Source organism: Muscardinus avellanarius, assembly GCF_963383645.1.
Source record: "Muscardinus avellanarius genome assembly, chromosome: 2".
NCBI classification, from domain to species: domain Eukaryota; kingdom Metazoa; phylum Chordata; class Mammalia; order Rodentia; family Gliridae; genus Muscardinus; species Muscardinus avellanarius.
The window spans coordinates 97,140,630-97,160,955 of record NC_137787.1 but is presented as its reverse complement, the minus strand read 5'-3'; the positions used below and the strand labels follow the sequence as shown (position 1 = coordinate 97,160,955).

Below are 20,326 nucleotides of genomic sequence, written 5' to 3'. Positions count from 1 at the left end.
AAGTTGTCCTTTAGCCCTGTCAGAAGGCAATTCTCTGACCTTTGTATCTTCCCACTCATCCCAAGACAAGGGACACTTCGTACAACTGCCATCTATTACATTTATCTTTCTTCAAATATAGGCATCACGTTTCGACATTTGGAAAAAAGGAAATCATGAATCATCAAGGCAAGACTGCTAGTTTATATTCTAATCCACATTCCACATCTCGCAATGAAACTGAGTGAATTACATGCTTCTGTGGAAAGGGAGGTGCAGCTCCTACTGCACCCGGAAAGCAAGCATCCCCGCCATACCTACCTCCAGGTTCCTAAGAGCCTTCTGCATGTGATGAGTGGTGGGTCTGTGGGAAGAACAATCTCTTCCCTCCACATCTATATTATCCCCCAGTACAGGAAGAAGAAAGCTTTGCTTTTCCTTTCTCTTATAGTCTGAAATGGAATTTTTTCTATACCATTTGTTCCTCATTCCTAAGTTTCTTAAAAACCATGGTCCCAAGGTTCTACCCAAATGGCAGGGTATCTGCAAGGAAAGAAATTAGCCCACTCATAAAAGAGCTTGAGAGAGAAAATATCTGCAGAATGTTATCCGTCTTAGATAAAGGAAACACTGAGCGTAGACCTGGAACTGTTAAAGAACCGACACCTGTAAATAACAACACGCTGTAAGGCAGTTTTTGCAAAGACTTGCAGTGTTACAATTTGAACTGACAAATCCTCATTTCATAGGATATCTTATAAGACAATGCTCATGTTGCCTCTTCCACCATCAAAGCTCTCTGCTTATGGATGGCAGTAACCAGTCCCAGTGCTTACCAGAAATAATGCTCAGGAAAGTTCTTCAAGCTAAAGTGAATCCCAAACATCTAATGCAAAAGAGACCGTGTCAACCCCGGGAGGGTGCTTCCTTCTTGCTTATTTGCGGATGGCTTTGAGTGATTAGGAAAGCAATCCAGACTGTAAATGCCGCTTGTCAACCACAACAATGTGCCTGCTCCACTTTTCATCGATTAAGACATGAAAGGGTAATAATTTAACTACCTTTTATATAAACATAACTGCATATTTTCACAGCTTTGCTCCAAGGCTTCAGCCTCTCCAGCTGATCTTAAATTGCCAGGAAATGCCTGCCCAGTCTATCAGAATGTTTTAATTAAGGAAATGCATAGGAAGTATACGGGGGCATAGCACATGGAATTCACCAGGTGCAATAAATCCTGAAGAAGATTACAGATTTCCAGGGTACAATAGTAATACATATGAGGACAACAAAACTAAGAAAAATTCTCTTTCTGCCACTTTTCTTCTTTTCAAAAAGATAGTGCCTTTAAGCCTCAACTCTGGTAATCTTGTCTCCAGAGAGTTCCAAGGTTTTCCTTTTTCACACTGTGGGGCTGTACAATGACCCTTCTCCCTCCTCTATGGGTAAATACAATGACTACTGTATAATCGTATCTTCTCTAGTCACCTTGTTACATGATTATCTCCCAACAAGTTTCTGGCCTTGCCTTGCAGATGCAAAGTATCACCAGGTAATTGGTCAACATATCACTAAAATTAAATGAAAGGACTTGTCCATAATAATCTCTCCCCAAACTGGTCATATAAAAATTCACTATAGTGAGCTGTTGAGAGCACTTTAGTGACCACAGAGCAGAGAAGTTGCTTATTTTTAACTTTTTTTTTTTTTGGTTTATTTTGGTTGTGAGCAGAACATCGTGCAAACCTTCTGTTAATTTAAAAATCATTTTTGCCAACCTGGGAGCTCAAACCTTTTGGCTGATATTTTCCTTGGGCTCTGTTTCTAATAGTCCACTCCTCGGACGGCTTTATCAGAGGGCTGGAGGGAAAAATGAGCCAGTGGTAAACAGCAGATGTCCAGGGGGCCTGAGGCACGTCTGACACATGGATGATGAAGGAGACGGAAGAGGGAAGCAGAGGCTCCTGAGATGACATATTTAAGAGTTGGGGGAGGTGCATTGATTTAAAATTACTGGCCATAAAAAATAATTCCTATAAATGGTACATGGTATGTGCCCTTCTGTCTTCACCAATTCAGGTGGCAAACAGAGAAATGGAATTCTTGGGTACTTTAGAACTCTGGCGCTATTTGAAGCTTTGCTTCAAATTGAAGATGAGAGGGGGAGAAGGATCCTAGAGTGAACAGACAGGCATGAAGCAGGAAAAATATATGGTTTAACATTTGTTGAAGTAAGGAAGGCAAAATAGTCACTGACTTAGAAACAAGTGAAGTGCTCACCTGTCTGAGGTCATGGCCCACCAAGAGACATGCTGGCTGCAACAGATGAGCACTTTCTCTAAGAGGCTGAGAGTTCAATTTCTCTTATTCTGAAAGAGAAAGAAAAAAATGCATGCACCAATGTTTAAAGAGAGAAACAGAAGCCTGGACTCATTGTATCAATTAATGGCTGCAGGTTTGTTCATGGTGGTAAGGTACAAGAATTTGTATCCTAAGAGAGTTCCCTGGTCCTATATGAGGAAGATGTGTTTGGTTAATAACTTTGGACTTTTTATTTCCTTTCAAAAATGGATTTCAAAACAAAATCCATTAATCCTATATTATGCAGAACATAATAAGAGGGCATTAAAAGGTAGTGAGAGAGCTTTGTTAAGAAGATTATATGAGTAGATGGATCATCAGACAGTGGTGTATGTACTTGGCACAGAGTGGGCGATTGGTTAGTATCTGTGTGGATTTCTTTTGTGGTCTAGTTACTAGGATGTAGACCTAATGTTGTTCTAACTATGTTCAGCCTCTACAAATAGTGAGACCTGCGCTTGGCACTGCCTCCTTTTTGGAACTGCATGCTGAGACCCTGAGGTTCACTGTCCTCAGGAACCACCGCCCCTTGATCTCAAAAGGCCACTTTCAATCCCCGACTCTAGGGTTTGAGCTTCTTTCCCGACCTGGTACTTAATGCTGTAATTCCAGTTTATCTGCCAAAGGAAACTAATCTGTGTGATTGTGAAATTCAGCTGTAAAATACACCAGTGAGATGCAAGTACACAGTGCTGAATCTGGTCTAGCTCCAGAACCTTTGGACAACTCACCAGCTCACAGATCCCAGGCTTTCTCATCTTGACAGAGCAGGGATCCCAAGTATAGCATAGAACTTGTTGGGTCAGTATCCTGGGACCAGGAGGGGTAGACAGCCTGGAGTCCATTTAGAATGAACCATGGCTTGTTTGAAGAGAAATACAAATGTCTGGGAATTTCTTTATTGATGAGTGAGGTCAACAGTAAGTAAACTTCAGTTTATGTCAATTATTTCACTTTATTTGTGAGAGTGCCATGAAGACTGAAGAAATACAGATATATCGTATAGGAGGGTAATGTCGTTTCCTCATAAAGTTATTGGTAAGGATCATCCACCGACCCCAAAGTCTAACAACATTGCCAAATATTTCTGGAATCTGTTTTGCAGTGAAAATGATAAAGGAAACATTTTTGTTAGGAGAAATCATTTGTGTATTCTGAAGCCAAGGTGGTGGCCCACATTCTATATTCCTCTAGAGGTGGCACAAGCTGCCAGCTTTCCATACCTTGAGGCATTGACTTTATCCTATTTATCACTATGCCCGCTACAAAGCTAATAAACTGGCTTATTGCACTGGAAGTTCAATATAGAGATGTCAAATGAAAAATGAATAAAATTATAATTAGAAGTGTAAAACAGAAAAGCGCAGCAAGACTAATGCCCCGGCCACACGGCGTTCACTGAGGTCCGGTTTAGTAGCCCATGGTTTGGAAATGCTAAGCTCATGGGGCACAACGTTAATTAACAAACAGCCAAGTGCTGAGTTTAGGAACAGAGGAGATGATTATAGTTCCGCTGCTGGTGCGACATCTCTTTTCATCAACATGCGAGCCCTAGGTAAAGCCATGGGAATTTCCAATTTAATGACGACCTTGGAGACTCACAGGGGACAGGAGAATTTGTTCTTTATCCTCAGTGGTGAGGTTGTCTCTTAAAAAAAAAGTTTTGCCGGTCTCATGCAAAATCCTGGTTGCAGGTTTTGTTTACATTTGCAGGCCACCTCCTAGGGCTCAGTGAAAAAGATCAGACAGAGGTTGTGGGTATGAAACTCTTGTCAGGACTCCTTTCCTGTTGGCTTGAATAAAATTTTATTTTGTCTTAGGTCAGAGGGAAATAGGTAATTGGAATAAATTAGTACTAAGCCAAGATCAACATCTTTCTCATATACTTGGGTGCTGAACTCAGACACACCTGACCTCCCTTGATGATTCCCTGTCTGTTAGATCTCCCATACCAGTTTTGGTGTCTACCAAAAACACTAGAGGCTTTCTGCATGCAAAGCACTCTTTGTGTTTTCAATAAATCCACTTGCCCTTTCTCTTAAACATTTGGCTAAAATTTCTGCAGTTTTTGCAATATTTTGATTTTTTTCTAAAGGCCAAACTATCTCACTTTTGTGGTACTGGGGATTAAACCCAGGGGCAATCTACCTCCAAGCTACATGCCAGTGTATTTATTTATTTATTTATTTATTTATTTATTTATTTATTTATTTATTTATTTATTTTGGTGGTACTGGGGTTCCTGAAAACCCTTCTACCTCCAGGCTACACTCCCAGACCTATTTTTTTTATATTTTTATTTGGAAACTGGTTCTCTTAAGCCAGCAAGGGTGGCTTCGAACCTGTGCAATCCTCCTGTCTCCAACTCCCAAACTCGGGGATTACAAGTGTGTGCCACCACACCCAGCTTTTGTGTTTTTGTTTTGAAACAGAGTCTCACTAGGTTGTTGAGAGCCTTGCTTATATGCTGAGGTTGGCCTCCAGCCTGCCTGCAATCCTCCTCTCTCTGCTTTCCAAGTACTGGGGCAACACAATCATGTGCCACCACACCCAGCTTGGGAAAGATCTTTTCTTACTAATTATTTTTGGAAGCCCAGAGTGGTGGTGCATGCTTGTGCTCTCAGTATTTAGTAATTAGGAACAGGAGGATTAAAGCTCGAGGTCAGACTCAGCAACTTAAGGAAATTCTCAGCAACTTAGCAAGGTCCCATTTCAAAATAAAAATTAAGAAGGGCTGGGAGTATAGTTCAGAGTAAAATGCCCTTGGGTTTAATCCCCAGCACCAAATACTAATAATGATTAGTATTATTTGTGGATTGGCAGGAATTAGACCCAAGTGATACAGTTTTTCTGACTGACATCAAGGATGCAGGCTTATTGAAAGTGTCTTTTATTTTAAAATTGTGCATTGATGCCTGTACTTGAGAGGCTGAGACAGAAAGAATGCAGGTTCGAGGCCAGCCTCAGCAATTTATCAGGACCTGTTTCAAAATAAAAATAAAAAGGGCTGGGAGTTTAACTCAGAGGTAGAATGTCCCTGGGTTCAGTTTCTAGTACACACCACACACACACACACACACACACACACACACACACACACACTGAATCTGTGCATGAAGAGTTCAATCACGTATATGTTGGAAACAGTCAAGAAGTACATTTCAGTCCCATGGCAGAGATGTGATACTGCCAAAGAAACACGAAGGAGGCTGGTGCTTATATGAGAACTGTCTTCATCAGGGGCTAAGGGTAGGAGTGAGTCAGAGAGCCAGAGTCTGAGATAACTCAGTGATACTCTGCAATCTGGGGAACAGGGAAGCCAGCAAGGAGGGAGGACTGATCTACACGTGATGAGCAGAGGTGGCTGAGTGTTCAAGCAGGAGACCATGTCCTGGGACTCGGGGCTAGAGGCAAAAGAAGCAGGACTGGAATAAGTATCCCAAAATAACCAACGGAGAGAATACACAATAAATGCAACGTGGTCTTTCTTAGTTCTTTGTGGCTGCTGTCAAAAATTTCTACAAATTTAGGGAATTAAAATAATAAATATTTATGTATGTATGTATGTTTGTATGTATGTATGTATGTATGTATGTATTTATTTATTTATTGTGTGTGTGTGTGTGGTAGCACTGGGGATTAAATCCAGAGGCAGTCTATCTCTGAGCTATACCCCCAGGCCTATATTTTATTTTTATCTTTGAAACAGGATCTCACTAGGTTGAAGAGAGTTTCACTATTTGGTAAGACTGTCCTCCAACCTGCAATTCTCTCGTCTCAGCCTTCCAAGCACTGGGATTACTGGTGGGGGCCACAGCACCCAGCTCAATTGCATTATCTTAAAGGTCAGATGGGCAGAAGTCCAGTGTGCATCTCCCTGGGCTAGAATCAAGATGTGGGCAGGGCTGTGTTCCTCTCTGGGGAGGTTTCAGGGAACAGTCTCTTTCCTTGCCTTTCCAGCTTTTGCAGGCTGCCTGCATTCTTGAGCTCCTGCCCCCTTTCATCAAGTTTTTCTCAAGATACCACCTCTTTGGTTCTTCCTCTTCTGAATCCTTCTTTTATTCCTTGCCACCACTCTCCTGCCCCGCCCTGCTTTTGCCTCCTTGCTCTATTTTAAATAAAACATTCTTAATTTTGTCTTTTAACACTTCTACCAAATTTATCTATTTATCTATTCTAATTTCCTTTTATCAAACAGAAAGAGACTCCCTCTAAAATTACTGACACTTCCTGATAACTCGATTTTTGTTTTGTTTTTCATGTCTTTTGTTTTCTTTTGCATCCTGTATTTCTTCCTGCTCACAGTAAAGTGCTGCCCCTCACCATAGGCCCCAAGAAAGTCTAGACTGACAGGTTCTCAGACTACCTAAATCTGCATAAATGCATTTCTTTCATCCATTCTGTTGCCTCTTCTTTTTTAAAAAGCTTCCCTTGCTTGGCCTTAAGGGCTCTGAAGTTGGAGATTTGAAACAGTGCAATATTGGGTGCATTCGGGCTCTCATGGCCTTAGACTCTATTTCCTTCAAAAGTGACTTTGAACAAAACCTATTTCCCTACCAGCTTGATTCCAAGCATTTGTGAAGAAGTAGAGCCTAGCTCCCTGCTCCACATAGAGGGCCTGGTGACAATATCACTCTTGTCCTGTAGATATAATACCTTCTGTTATCCATTTACAATTGTTAAAATAACATTATTCTGCTTTCTAATCTTTCTCTTTTCCTTGGGTTTAGTTCAGAGGTTAACTGGGTTAAGTTCCCAGTACTGCAAAAAAAAAAAAAAGTTATACTCTTGCAAAAGTTATACTCTTGGTAGATTGTTAACCAACCTCAAGTAGAGTAGTAGACGTGAGGCTTGTTCAATCAAAAGCCAACGGAGAGAAGGAATTCAAGAGGATGTGATGGGATTTGCCCTTTAACCCACATCTACCACCATTGGCTTCAGGTTTCATAAGAAATTATTCAGGTACAGATGTTGGTAAGTTGGATGTGATGGATCTAAGTCAGGCATCTGGGGAGAGAGTATATGTGAGGGCCAACCAAGCTTTGTGTTTTGTTTTGTTTAAATTTTAAAACATAACCAATTACGTGTTTCATGTGTAATCAGAAAAAATAAAACAACTTGCTTTGACAAAAAAAAATTAATATTGTGTATTCAAGTTTCCTATTTTAATTGTGGCCATATTCAGGGACTTAAATATTTTGAACTTTGTTTTAACATATTCGTGTGTATCTTTCTTTTTTATGGGCATACCATTCTTTCCCCAGATAGAAGCTTTGAATTATTTTTTTCTCTCACAATTCCTTACTGGTAATTGTCCAGTTGATCTTTGTTTCTTATTAAAATGCTCTTACCATATGAATCTTCTCAAATAATTTCAATGGCTTCTTAACAACTACTGAGTAGGCTCTAAGGACTTCAGGCCAATAACCAGAGCTCATAACAAACAACTCACCTTTATATATGCATAGACTCACTTAGAAGTATACATTAAAGGTACTTAATAAAATCATAAAAATATATAAATTGTTAGTAAAATATATGTAACAAAATGATAAATCATAAATACCAAATATATCAAAACTATATTAAATATCAATCATTGATTTTGTTCATTACTGATATTTGTATATAATTATAAATTCACTATTTTCTCTTATTGGTACTGGGAATTGAACCCAGAGGTATTCTAGCTTTGAGTTTCTACCTTTGAATTACACATTAGCCTTTGCTTGTTTGTTTGTTTTTTAATTTTGAACAGGGTCTCTCTGAGTTGCTGAGTCTGACTTCAAACCTGAAATACTGCAATCTTTCTGTCTCAGGCTCCCAAGTACTGGAATTACAGGCATGTGCCACCATAACTAGCTTAAATTTACAAATTTATATAAATGAAAATATAAGAGCTATTGCCCTTCAATGAGTTTTACTTATTTATTTATTTATTTACTTATTGTATGTGTGGTACTGGGGGTGGAACCCAGGGTTTTTCTACCTCCGAGTCATACTCCCAGACCTATTTTTATATTTTATTTGGAAACAGGGTCTCACTAAGTTGCTGAGAGCCTCACTAAATAGCTGAGGCTGGCTTTGAACCTGTGCTATTCTCCTTTCTCAGCCTCCCAAGCACTAGGATTACAAGCATGTGCCACCACGCCCAGTGCCCTTCAGTGATTTTTATAAATACTGGGTCTCTCTACATTTAACATACCAATAGCAAGTACATCAGTCAAAGCATGTAAGCCATTGAGATTTAAAGAATCTATGTCACTAAGATTTTAGAGTCACCTCTGAGTTTAACTACAGAGCCATGGTATAATATGGCATTTTCTCCTGTGACAAGAACCAGTTTTTCTCTTTCACAGGGTAACCTAGTTTAGTTCATTCATACCCAGGACACAAACTCATCAACTAACTTTAGATTTCATGCTCACAGTAATAATTTCATCTTGCATGTATAGAATGATTTAAAAATGCATATGCTTACTTTACTTGTTATTTCATTTGAGCACCACAGGTTTTATATGAGGTTGACAGAAGAATATTAGTTCTATTTTATAGAAAGAAGAATTTAATTTCAGTAGAAATAAAATACTTATCCAAGATGACATGGCTAAGAAGTGGTAGAAATATGATCTACATGGGGTCTCCAGATCCCTGGTTACAAATAAAAGCTGAACAAATGTTAATCTATATTTTGTGTTAGAAGCTGGAGATACACACAGATACACCAAGGTCGGTCCAGATACACAGTACCTTTCCCCCAAGGAATTTCAGTCTGATGAGGGAAAATTTTATAAATGCTTTGAAGTACAAGATCTAAGTTATGTCAGAGAATAACATTCTGGAAGAGGCCAAAAGGGTATCGGACAGGATGGACAGGGAGTGGGATACCAATTATAAAATGACTCTAAGACATTGTTAGATGACACATCAGATCATCTCTGGAGGGGTGGGGACTACCAACTACTTTCTATGTATTTTCCTCAAGATAAAAGCATTTTCTTTTTCTCTATTTAGAAAGAAGACATTAGACAAACAGATGGGTATTTGCTCAATTGGTTTGCTATTTATACTTTGAAACATATTGAGAAATACTGAATCCACTGCAGAAAGTAAAACATTAGACATTTGGGAAACCCAAAGTCTCTTGAGGAAATTTCTCCAGAGATGCTGGGGCCCATCTTTCTAGAACTGTGTTTAATTTAGAGGACTAGATCTGTGCTTTCCTAGTTATTCTTCTTGAATCATCTGTTGGATGTGACACAGCATAAATAAACAACAATATTTATCTCCAGTTAGCACCTTCTGTCTCATGAGGGAAAACCTGTTTGAATTTCTTTCCTTTAACATGAGGGAGATGAGATCCCAAGCACTCTTTTCTTTTCTTTTCTTTTCTTTTCTTTTCTTTTCTTTTCTTTTCTTTTCTTTTCTTTTCTTTTCTTTTCTTTTCTTTTTTTTATGGTAATGGGAAACTCAGAGGTATTCTACCTCAGAGGTATTCTACCTCAGAAGGCTCCGAGCTACACCCCTATCATTTTTATTTTGAAATAGGGCTCTGGTAGGTTGCTGAGAGTCTAGTTGCAGAGACTGGTTGCTAACCTGCAATTCTCCTGTCTCAGCCTTCTGGAATTATGCATGAATACCACCAGCCCAGCCCCAAACATTATTTTCTGAGTTTGAATTTCTGTGTGGCACTGCCATTTTGGAGGTAGCTTCTAGCTGAGAAAACAGTCCTGCAGTTTGTTCCGCCTATTCCTATAGCTTGTCTAAATTAGGTGAAAAGAGTCAGAGTAAACCACTGACTTTGACATTCACAAATATATCAATCAGTAAGCCAAACCTGAGAAGGAGGGAGGAGAATGGCATGGGGCAGGAATTGTGGAAGGGCTAAATCAGTGATGTGTGCATGTATGCCTCTCCCATCTTGTATCATCTTGTATGACTACAATGCACCAATAAAATTTTTTTTTAAAAAATGAGTGAACCATTGACTCCATCAATACAGAGTCCAATATAAATTCCTTCTCTAAACACAAGTCTCAAGTGGACAGTGATGACTGCCTCTCCACCCACACCCTCTGGCCGCCGCTTCTGGGATGCTGTTGGGAGGAAACTTGCCAGTGGCTCCCAACTCACAGCAACTTGGCAGAGGGATGTGGACTGAAGCCAGTGTTGGAGCTGTGATTCATAAGTCAAGCGTTTCCACATTCTAGCCCCATGACCATGGGCAACTCACAAACTGGGCAATAGTTCTTCATCTGGAAAATTCTCATGATGAATTGATTGAGCCTAACAGGAGCTAGTTAAATATTTCTATAAAACTGTAACATACTTTACATGTAAAGATGCTATGATCTCCAAATTCTTCTTTCCTCTCTTAAGACTCAAAAGTTTCTTGCAAAAAATTATAAATAAATAAAAGAATGATTGCCACTTTTACGTTTCTGTATGCAGAGGAGAGGAAGGAGGGTGGGACAGGGAGGAAAAACAAATGCTATGTGCATGTATGTTTCTATCACTCTGAACCTCATTATGACATATAATGTTCCATTTTTAAGAAAACTTAAATTTAAAGAGTTTTATTGAGAATTAATTGTGTTTAAAAGTTTAAAGTAAGAAAGAGATTAAATAGAAATAAACTAGGGATATAAACAATACATTGCTATAAGTAGAACTTGGTATAGTAAAAACAAAATTCTATTTTGTGACTAACAGTTCAGGTGATCTGAGGGTAAAAAAAAAAAAAAAAAAAGAAGCATAACTTAGAGAATGTCTTAAGAGCTTTCCCTGGAAAAGAATTTGAGTAGTTACTAGTGGCTTTTTAAGTCTGATAGACAGATACTTGTCAACCAGCTTCTGCTTCCTTCTGACCTGAAAAGTTTATATTGGGTGACTGTCTCTGACCTGGGTAGAAAACCTGCAAAAAATTCTGATACATCTTGGTTGCATTGGCACAATCCTTTCTCATGCTAGAAATGTGTGAAGATTACCAAGCCACCTTCCAGTCCCTGTCACTTCTAGTCACCATGGATCCCAACTGCTCCTGCGCCACTGGTGGTTCCTGTGCCTGCTCCAGCTCCTGGCTTTTGCAAATGCAAAGTACAGATGCCCCTCCTGCAAGAAGAGCTGCTGCTCCCGCTGCCCCGAGGGCTGTGCCAAGTGTGCTTAGGGCCACATCTGTAAAAGGGCATTGGACAAGTGCAGCTGTTGCATCTGACCTGTGGGGATCCCGGCTTTCACCTGCAAATAGAGCAACATGGACCTGGATTTTTTTTTTTTTTTACAACTCATTTCCTACTTCCCTTTTTCTATTAAACATGTTTATAGCCAGGCGTGGTGGCGCACGCTTGTAATCCCCACGTTTGGGAGGCTGAGACAGGAGGATCGCATGGGTTCGAAGCCAGCCTCAGCTACTTAGTGAGGCTTTCAGCAACTTAGTGAGACCCTGTTTCCAAATAAAATATAAAAAAGGTCTGGGAGTATAGCCCGGAGGTAGAAAGCCTCTGGGTTCCACCCCTAGTACCACCAAAAAAAAAAAAATGTTTCTGACAATAAAAGTTGTTGACTTAAAAAGAAATGTGTGAGGTTTCAGCCATTCATACTCACTGATGCTTCAGACACCCTGGGAAGGAATGGCCTCTTTTTGCAGGTCTCTGTTCTTGGTCCGGGGGCTGAAGCAATTCAGAATGACCTTCTATACATGGTGCAGGCCTCTCAGTTGTCTCAGGTGGAGCTTCCCAGGCAGAGCTGTCCGGATCACTTGCTGGTTGGCTGCTCCAGGGTAGTTGTGGCCATCTGTGAGTGAAGAAATCAAGTTGACCAGGGAAGACTGATTCTAGCTCTTTGTGAAAGGAGAGGTAGGCTCAGTGAAAATATTTGTCTTGATACCAACAAAGGGGTCCAGATGTCTGATACCACCTTGTGATATTTGCCCTAAATCTATACTATTATTTCCTGATACTCTGCATGAAATTGTTTCGCTTGTTTTTCTAAATAAAAAATTCATAAAATTAAGAATAAATATATAATTAAGTAAAAGAATGGTACCCCATCCTGTTTCTCTGTGAATCTTTTCTAGGGATCCACTCTCCCCAACCTCAGAAGGCCCCTCCCCAGGCCTGATTAATTCATCACAATGATCCAGACCACAGCAAACTACTCAGGGTAGTTTCTGTATGTGTGGGTGAAAAAAAAAAGAAAAATCAGAAAATTGTGGAAAACCCCAAGGAAGAAAGAAACTGAGGAGGGTTGAGAAGAAAGATGGCTTTGAAATAGGAGGTATAAAGGTAGAGATTAACAGGTAAGGGTTCAGTCTACTGAGGGACACAGCTAACCTAAAGCAAAACTGACACACATTTTTAAAGTTGATAATATTTGTTTTTTTAATCTACATACCATAAAATACATTCTTTGGGGAGGTTTTAATCCGAGTTATCACCATGTTCAGAATACAAAATGGTGCTATTACTCCAAGAAAAGCTCCTCTTACTGTTTCTTTGCAATCTAACATCTCTGTTCTTTTTAAAACTCTAAAATTGAAAATGAAAATTTTCCCTCTGGGTGGTAGACATGGTTTCCCTCTCACTCCACCACAGGCTGTGGTCTGGATTTTAGCTGTCCTGCGGCTCAAAGTTACGAAGTTCAAAGTAGTGCTATTGTCTTCAGAGCATTCCAACCATTATTTTGGCAAATGCTCCCTTGTCTGGATGCCAAGGAATGTCCTGGGTCTGGGGAGGATATATTATGTTTGTAAAAATGGGCAGGATTTCATAGAAAGACCTTTTCCAGCACAGAACTGCAACCGTGCTATAAAATTAGAACTGCTGCACGATGAGAAACAGCCTTTATTAAAGTAAGTACAGATTCATTCAGGAGAATCCCAGGTTTGATATAACTTTTAATTAAGTTTCTCAAAAGCTGGGTTTCTTTATTCGTCTCTGTGTCTGCCATCTAACAGCCAGGTGTAAGGCCCTGTGTTCATGGAGACCATGCTTTGAATTCTTATTCCAGTTTGATTTTTTAAATGTAATTGTGGCTCATTCCATGGGTTTTTGAAAATTATTTGCTTGACTATCATGAATATCTACTTCTACTATGTAAATCTCTCTGGATATAGCTATTAAGAAGTTTGAGCTATCTCCTCTCAATACTGGATTACAGTTAGTATTTTAAATCTAAATTAAACAAAACGAATTCCCTTAACAAATTAAATTCCAACATGTGTTCATTTCCTAACCTGACTAGAGATAAAATGGTGATAAAAATGAACCTTAGAAAAATGATTCTAGCAGCAATATTATGAAAAACTTGTGACCCTTTCGGTGTTTATCTGACTAATGTAAAAAACCACATATTGTAAAAGTTTTAACCAACTTTGAAATTCTAACCAGTACTCACTTAGCATCCAAAGTAAAGTATGAAAGAAAGTGTGCATTTGTGGTAGGCAAAAATCACTGTGCTATTTTCTCTTTTTTTGTTTGTTTTTTGAAGGCACAGAGTTTTGGAAACAAAGTCTATAGTTCAATTCAGAATTCTCAAAAAATAAACTTTCAAGTTACCAAGTTAGTCCCACATACCTTCACTATCTTTGACCCAGTCTGCACTTGCTTTTCTGCTGCTATAACTGTACCAGTGGAAGTATTAGTAGAACAAAGAGGCTTTAAATGTACTTTTTTGCATATCATGCCTCCACCTCTAACCATGTGTTTATTGACTACAACTTTCCTTTGATGGTTTACAGAGCATACACTAAAATGTAACAGCAATGTTATTTGCAGGTCAGCTTCTAACTACTTAAATGGACTCATATTCCCATGTATACTGTCTGATTATAGAACATATAAATAAATGAGCTAGTTCTTTTATTGGTATCATATGTATACATATATAAGTATATTTAAATACAAAATATAGATAATTTTTAAATTTTTTATTGATGCATTGTGTTCATATATCATAATGGGGTAAAAAAAATTGTGTAGCATGCATGGTACTAGGGGCATTCTACCTCTGAGCTAGACCCCCAGCCCTATTTTATTTTTTTATTTTGAAACAAGGTCTCTCCCAAGTTGCTGAGACTAGCCTCAAACTTCCATCCTTTTGTCTCAGTCTCAGTCTCTCAAATACTGGGATTATAGGCATATACCACCATGCCCACCTAGTATCAGCTATATTTTAAAGCAACTCTGAGCAGGGTATAGTGGCTCATGCCTGTAATACCAATACTGAAGCAGCTGAGATAGGAGTGTTGCAGGCTTAAGACTAGCCTCAGCAATTTAGGGGGACTTTCAGCAGCTTAGTGGGACCCTGTTTCAAAACAAAAAATAAAAAGGACTTGGAGGTGTTGCTCAGAGGTAGAATGCATCTGGGTTCAATCCCCAGTAAAATCAATAAATCAATCAATGAAATAAAAACAAATCCTAGAGATTCATAGAGAAAATGATAAAAATAAATATTTAATATATATGCCTTTTGTTTTTAATTAGTCACATTGATAAACAAACTTTATTTCCTATTGCTTTCAAGCATATGGGTAATTACTATGAGCCCCTTATGTTTTCCAAATGGTTAGTGCATTGTCATGGTATAATTCATGTTTCAGAAAAAATATAGCCTTGAATATGCATTAAGTAAAGAGAGATAATAAAGAGCCAGAAAATGAGGCACACAGAGTGCCAAATGTCTTGGAAATAGCATCTTGTTTCCAAACTGAAATATTAACCATGTCTTTAATTAAAAGTTTCAATAATCTTAGAATTTTCAAACTTCATGTGAGATGATGGTATCTAGTTCTCTGTGCATAAAATAAACCTCAAGCCCAGCTGAGCTAAGTACTTGCTCTAAGCCACACAGGTGAGTAAACAGAGTAGCAAGAAGTAAAAGCGGGGTGTTGTGATTTGGATTTGGAATACCCCCCAAACCTCAAACAACACAGCAGTGCTCAGAGGAGAAACGACTGAATTATGAAGGCTCTGCCCTCACTGGTGAGGTAGTCCACTGATGGATTAATAATTTGAATGGATTTACTGGGTGATAATTCCAGGCAGTAGTGTGTGGCCAAGGGAAGTGGTGGGGGGGGGGTGGCATTGTTGATTCCTGGTCTTTTTCTCTCTTAGCATCTTTGCTTCCCACTGACAGGACTGAGCACCTTTCCTCCCAGTGCACCCTTTACAGTGCTGTTTCTGCCTTGGAGCCAGCTGACCATGGACAGGACCTCTGGAGCCATGAGCCAAAATTACCCTTTCCTCTTCTAAGTTGTTCTCATTAAGATTTTTGGTCACGCGATGAAGGACTGACTAGCAGACAGGGAGCACACATTCCTCTAAGTACTGTCTCCCTTTGCGTGCCTGAGAAGGGCCATCAGCTCTCGCTCACGGCCAGCTCTAAACTTACAGAGGTTAGGAAAGTGATGGTGATTCTGGTGAGTTTGCCAAAACCTTGACAGATTCACAAGAAATAGTTTTCAACTAAGTATCCTACAAATGAAACAAAGTCACTCATTTTTATTGACCTTGGAGAGTTAATGATCACAGTCCATCATCTGAGCTTTTAAGATTTTATGAATACTACTAGCCTTCCCTTGACCTGCAGCTATCATAATAGTTATATTTCACTTGTACTATTTTACTGCTACCATCTAGCATTCAACAGATACTTATTATGTTCTAAGTATTTTGCTTTACATTTTCCTTTTAAGAAACAGACCTTTCACAACAAATTAATATGTCAGGCACTTGTGCTGGTCATTGGCTATTTACTACTAAAAATATTTCAGGTCCTTCCTTGCTCTTTTCTGTATTTCAAGGCATTAAATCTTAAAAGCTACATCATCTATGCTCTCTCACCCCTCCTCTGGTCTTCCTCCTCCTCTTCCTCCTCCTGCTCCTCCTCCTCTTTCTTCTCTGTTGGTGCTGGGGATTAAGCTTAGAGCTATAGGCATGCTAGGCTAGCACTATACCGATGAGCCACAACACCAACCCACATCCAAAAATTCTTGCCTACTGGTTTTCAGTTAGTTTTAACAATTAAAACACTGGCAGAGATAAAAGGGCAGGAACATCTCCAAGAGTAGCTGTATCACCTCATTGTTCTGGATCCTACTAGGTAGCTCTTGCTCTCAAACATTGGTAACAGCACATTCTGCCTTTGACCTCCATCCGTAGGGTGTGGGGACAGCCTGTCCTGGTGGCGCTTCATGACTCCAGTTTGCACTTTCAGCTTTCAACACCTTTTAGTAATGAGTTCTCAGTATTAAAAATTCTCTGTGTATCAACTGATAATAAATTCTGTCATTTGTCTTGGAAACTGATTAATATCATTATCTTCATTTTAAAATTAAAGGAACTGAAGGTTAGAAAAGTCAGTCTCATACCAGGGAGTTTGCTTTGTGCTAAGCATTATGCTGAACACTTAATACACATTATTTTATTGAGTCCTACCTATTATGAGTAAGTACTGTCATCCCTACTTTACAGATAGAAATACGAGATTCAGGGAACATAAATAACCTGCAATCCTAGTACCTGTTAGTCTCTGGAGTTACACCTAGATTAGTCTTTAGATCAAAGTAAGGGTATAGCTGATTAGTTAATGAAAAGGTACTGGAAGCTAGACATGGTGAACATATGCTTGTAATCCTAGTACTTTGGAGGCTGAGACAGGAGGATCACAAGTGCAAGACCAATCTCAGCAATTTACTGAGACTCTCAGCAACCTAGCAAGACCCTGTTTCAAAATAAAAATTGAAAAAAGGGGTTGGGGTATAGCTGAGAGATAGAATGCCCCTGAGTTCAATACCCAATAACACACACACACACACACACACACACACACACACACACGAAGACAATGCTGCTGCTGTTTCTTCTAGTGGTCTCCATACAGGATGTTTCGGTGCACTCTTCAGGAAGAGACTGGAGAAAGGAGCCCTCTGTTACATATCACTCCTCAGAGAGTTTAAAAAATGGTTAAAATTCACCACAGCAGCATTGTAAATGCAGTGCTAAATACAGCAGCAGAGTGTTGCTCATTGTTTGATAATCTATTCGCTGGGCAGATAAAAAAGTTCTGATGCATAAAGTTTGCCAATTGCCATGGTGTAAATATTCCCGCGGTGGTTGATTTCAAGCTATTAGTGTGATGTCAACCAATCACAAATTATTGACATTCTAGCTCCATTATACTCTAGCTTAATGTATAAAGAGCAAATAGACATTTGCAAGAATGTTTTCACTATTTTTATTTATAAGAGGTAAAACTCTTACTCTAGATTTTCTTTGAGTGAAAATGGTTTTGAAAATTATAGAGCTGGGTGTGGTGGCACATGCCTGTAATCCCAGTACTTGGGAGGCTGAGACAGGAGGATTATAAATTAGAGGGCAACCTCAGCAATTTAGCAAGGCTGTCAGCAACTTACTGTAACTTTGTTTCAAAAAACAAAAAATAAAATTGGGCTGGGGGTATAGCTCAGAGGTAGAATGCCTCTGAGTTCAATCTCCAGTACCAAAAAAGTATATTTATTTAATGAGATAATGTACATCAGTAAAAAAAAAAAAAAAAAAAAAAAAAAAATCACATATAAGAGTGAATTTTTTTTTTTTTTTTTTTTTTTTTTTTGGTACTGGGGTTCCTGGAAGCCCTTCTACCTCCGGGCTACACTCCCAGACCTATTTTTACATTTTTATTTGGAAACAGGGTCTCCTAAACCAGCGCGCACGGCTGGCTTCGAACCTGCGCGATCCTCCTGTCTCTGCCTCCCAAGCGCGGGGATTACAAGTGTGCGCCACCACATCTGGCCTATAAGAGTGAATTTTAACTATTATGTTCAGCTAAAGAATCCAGACACAGAAAAAGTACATTCTATGTTTTCCCTTTTTCCTTTTGTTGCCTATACCCAAGTGCTTTCTATTTATTTATTTTTTAAATTTGAAACCGGGTTTCACTAATTTCCTGAGGATCTTGCTAAGGTATTGAGGCTGGCCTTGAACCTACACCTACTGTCTCAGCCTCCCAAGTACTAGGATGATAGGTGTGTTCCGTCACGCCCATTAGGTATGTCCCTTTTATGTGAATTTCAAGAAGAACAAACTAATCAATAGGAATAAAAGTCAGAACGTTGTTCGGTGGAGGAGGTAGGAGGAATTCTATGTATTGAAAGTATAATTCCGGATTGCTGAAACGGGAGGATCGCGGTTCTGGACTCCCTCAGCTACTTAGTGAGGCTCTGTTGTAAAATAAAGAATAAGAAATAGGGCAGGGGTTGTAGCTCACAGGTTGTATCCTCCTGAATTGTATCCCCAGATCCGCAAACAAAAACGAAAACAAAAAGAAACAAACAAACAAAATCAGTATGAGTTAATCTAGGAGGCTAGAACTACTTTATTTAAAGCTTTTAATTTTTTATGTGTTTGCAGTACTAAGAATTGAACACAGGGGGGCTCTGCCACTGAACTACAACCCCAGCCCTTTTTATTATTTACTTATTTATTTGTAGGGGTGCTGGGAGATAAATCTATCCCCAAGCTATATCCTGGCCCTATTTTATTTTTTATTTGGAAACAGGGTCTTACTAAATTGCTGAGAGCCTCTTTAAGTTGTTGAGGATGGCTTTGAACCTTCGATCCTCCTCTCACAGCCTTCCAAGTACTGGGGTTACAGGCATTTTCCACCACATCCTGTTCTAGCCTTTTCTTAAATTATTATTTTTTTAATTTTGAGGTAGGCCATAGTAGAGTGTAGGTAGAATGTCCCTGTATTCAATCACCAGCATCATTCAATAAATAAAATTGTGAGACAGACTCTCATTAAATTGTCCAGGGTATCCTAGAATTTGAGGTCCTCCTGCCTCAGCCTCTAAGTCATTGGGATGGTTGTAGGCATGAGTGACTGAGCTCTGTTGGGAAAACTTTATATCTTGATTTGAGTGGTGGTTATATAGGTATATATGCACATACCAAACTTCCTCAACCTGTATACTTGAGATCTATGTCTTTAGTGTATGTAAGCCATGCTTTGATTTAAATTTTTTTCTGGGCTCTTTGAGTACATGCATCTTTTTCAGTCTTGGATCATGCACAGGCACGGCATCCGAAGAAGGGGAATGTTCTAGCCCAGCATGTACTAGAGCATGTGCCTTTTCACCAAATATCAAAGAAGTTTGCTCACTATTACTCCTCTCTTTAGAAAAATCCCTCTCATGAACTCTTTCCTTCCTCTGAATTTCTAGTGCATCATTAGATCTAATTCTTAGGGTTGCCTCAGGGTAAGAAGTCTGTATGGTTTATAACACGGACTCTTAGGAAAATGTTGTTTAATGAATTATATTGTCTTATTTATTTCTTTTGTTTTGTTATTACCAAATATTACCAATACAGACAGGGATTCAGACCTTCCCAGGAGACTTCTTATATTTTTTGTATTATTAAGCAGAAGGTTAGTTTCCAGATTATTTCTTCTTTGGTCTCCATACGTGTTTCATAGTTGTTTCTACCCTTAAAATTTCATGTAAGCAATTGTCTCTAGAATAGGACTGATTACTCTTGTATAGCTTTGAATGTCATTTGTCTACCCATATACTCTTTTCATTCTCAACAAATTATCCCCTAAATATTTTTCCTGAATCATTTGGTTTGGTTTCTCCCTGATTGAATATGTTGGGACTTTTTTTCTTTTTCTTTTAAGTTAATTAAAACAAAACCACTATAAACTGTGCATTAATAAAGTGTAACTGCAACAGCAATGCCATTAAAAATAACAAGGTACCCGACATTATTACCAGCTATGTGACCTTCAGCAACTCATATTGGTAAAACTTGGCTGATAATATTTTATATAAGGCCAACTGGCTGCTTACCCAGAGATGACCTTTAGGTTGTTATTTATGATTTATTGACACTCTTTGGTTAATGTGATCTACCAGTTATGAACACATGCATATCCACTTTTAGTTTCACAAGCCCATGATAATCTTTTTAAAAGATGAATATATTTC

At 38.9% G+C, this 20,326-nt stretch overlaps 1 pseudogene across 1 annotated transcript; it reads left to right on the top strand.

Moving 5' to 3' along the window:
* Positions 1-11,363: 11,363 nt before the first annotated feature.
* On the top strand, positions 11,364-11,554 carry LOC308258758 (metallothionein-2-like; annotated as a pseudogene). The gene has a single exon. The product of its transcript is annotated as a metallothionein-2-like (transcript).
* Positions 11,555-20,326: the final 8,772 nt, after the last annotated feature.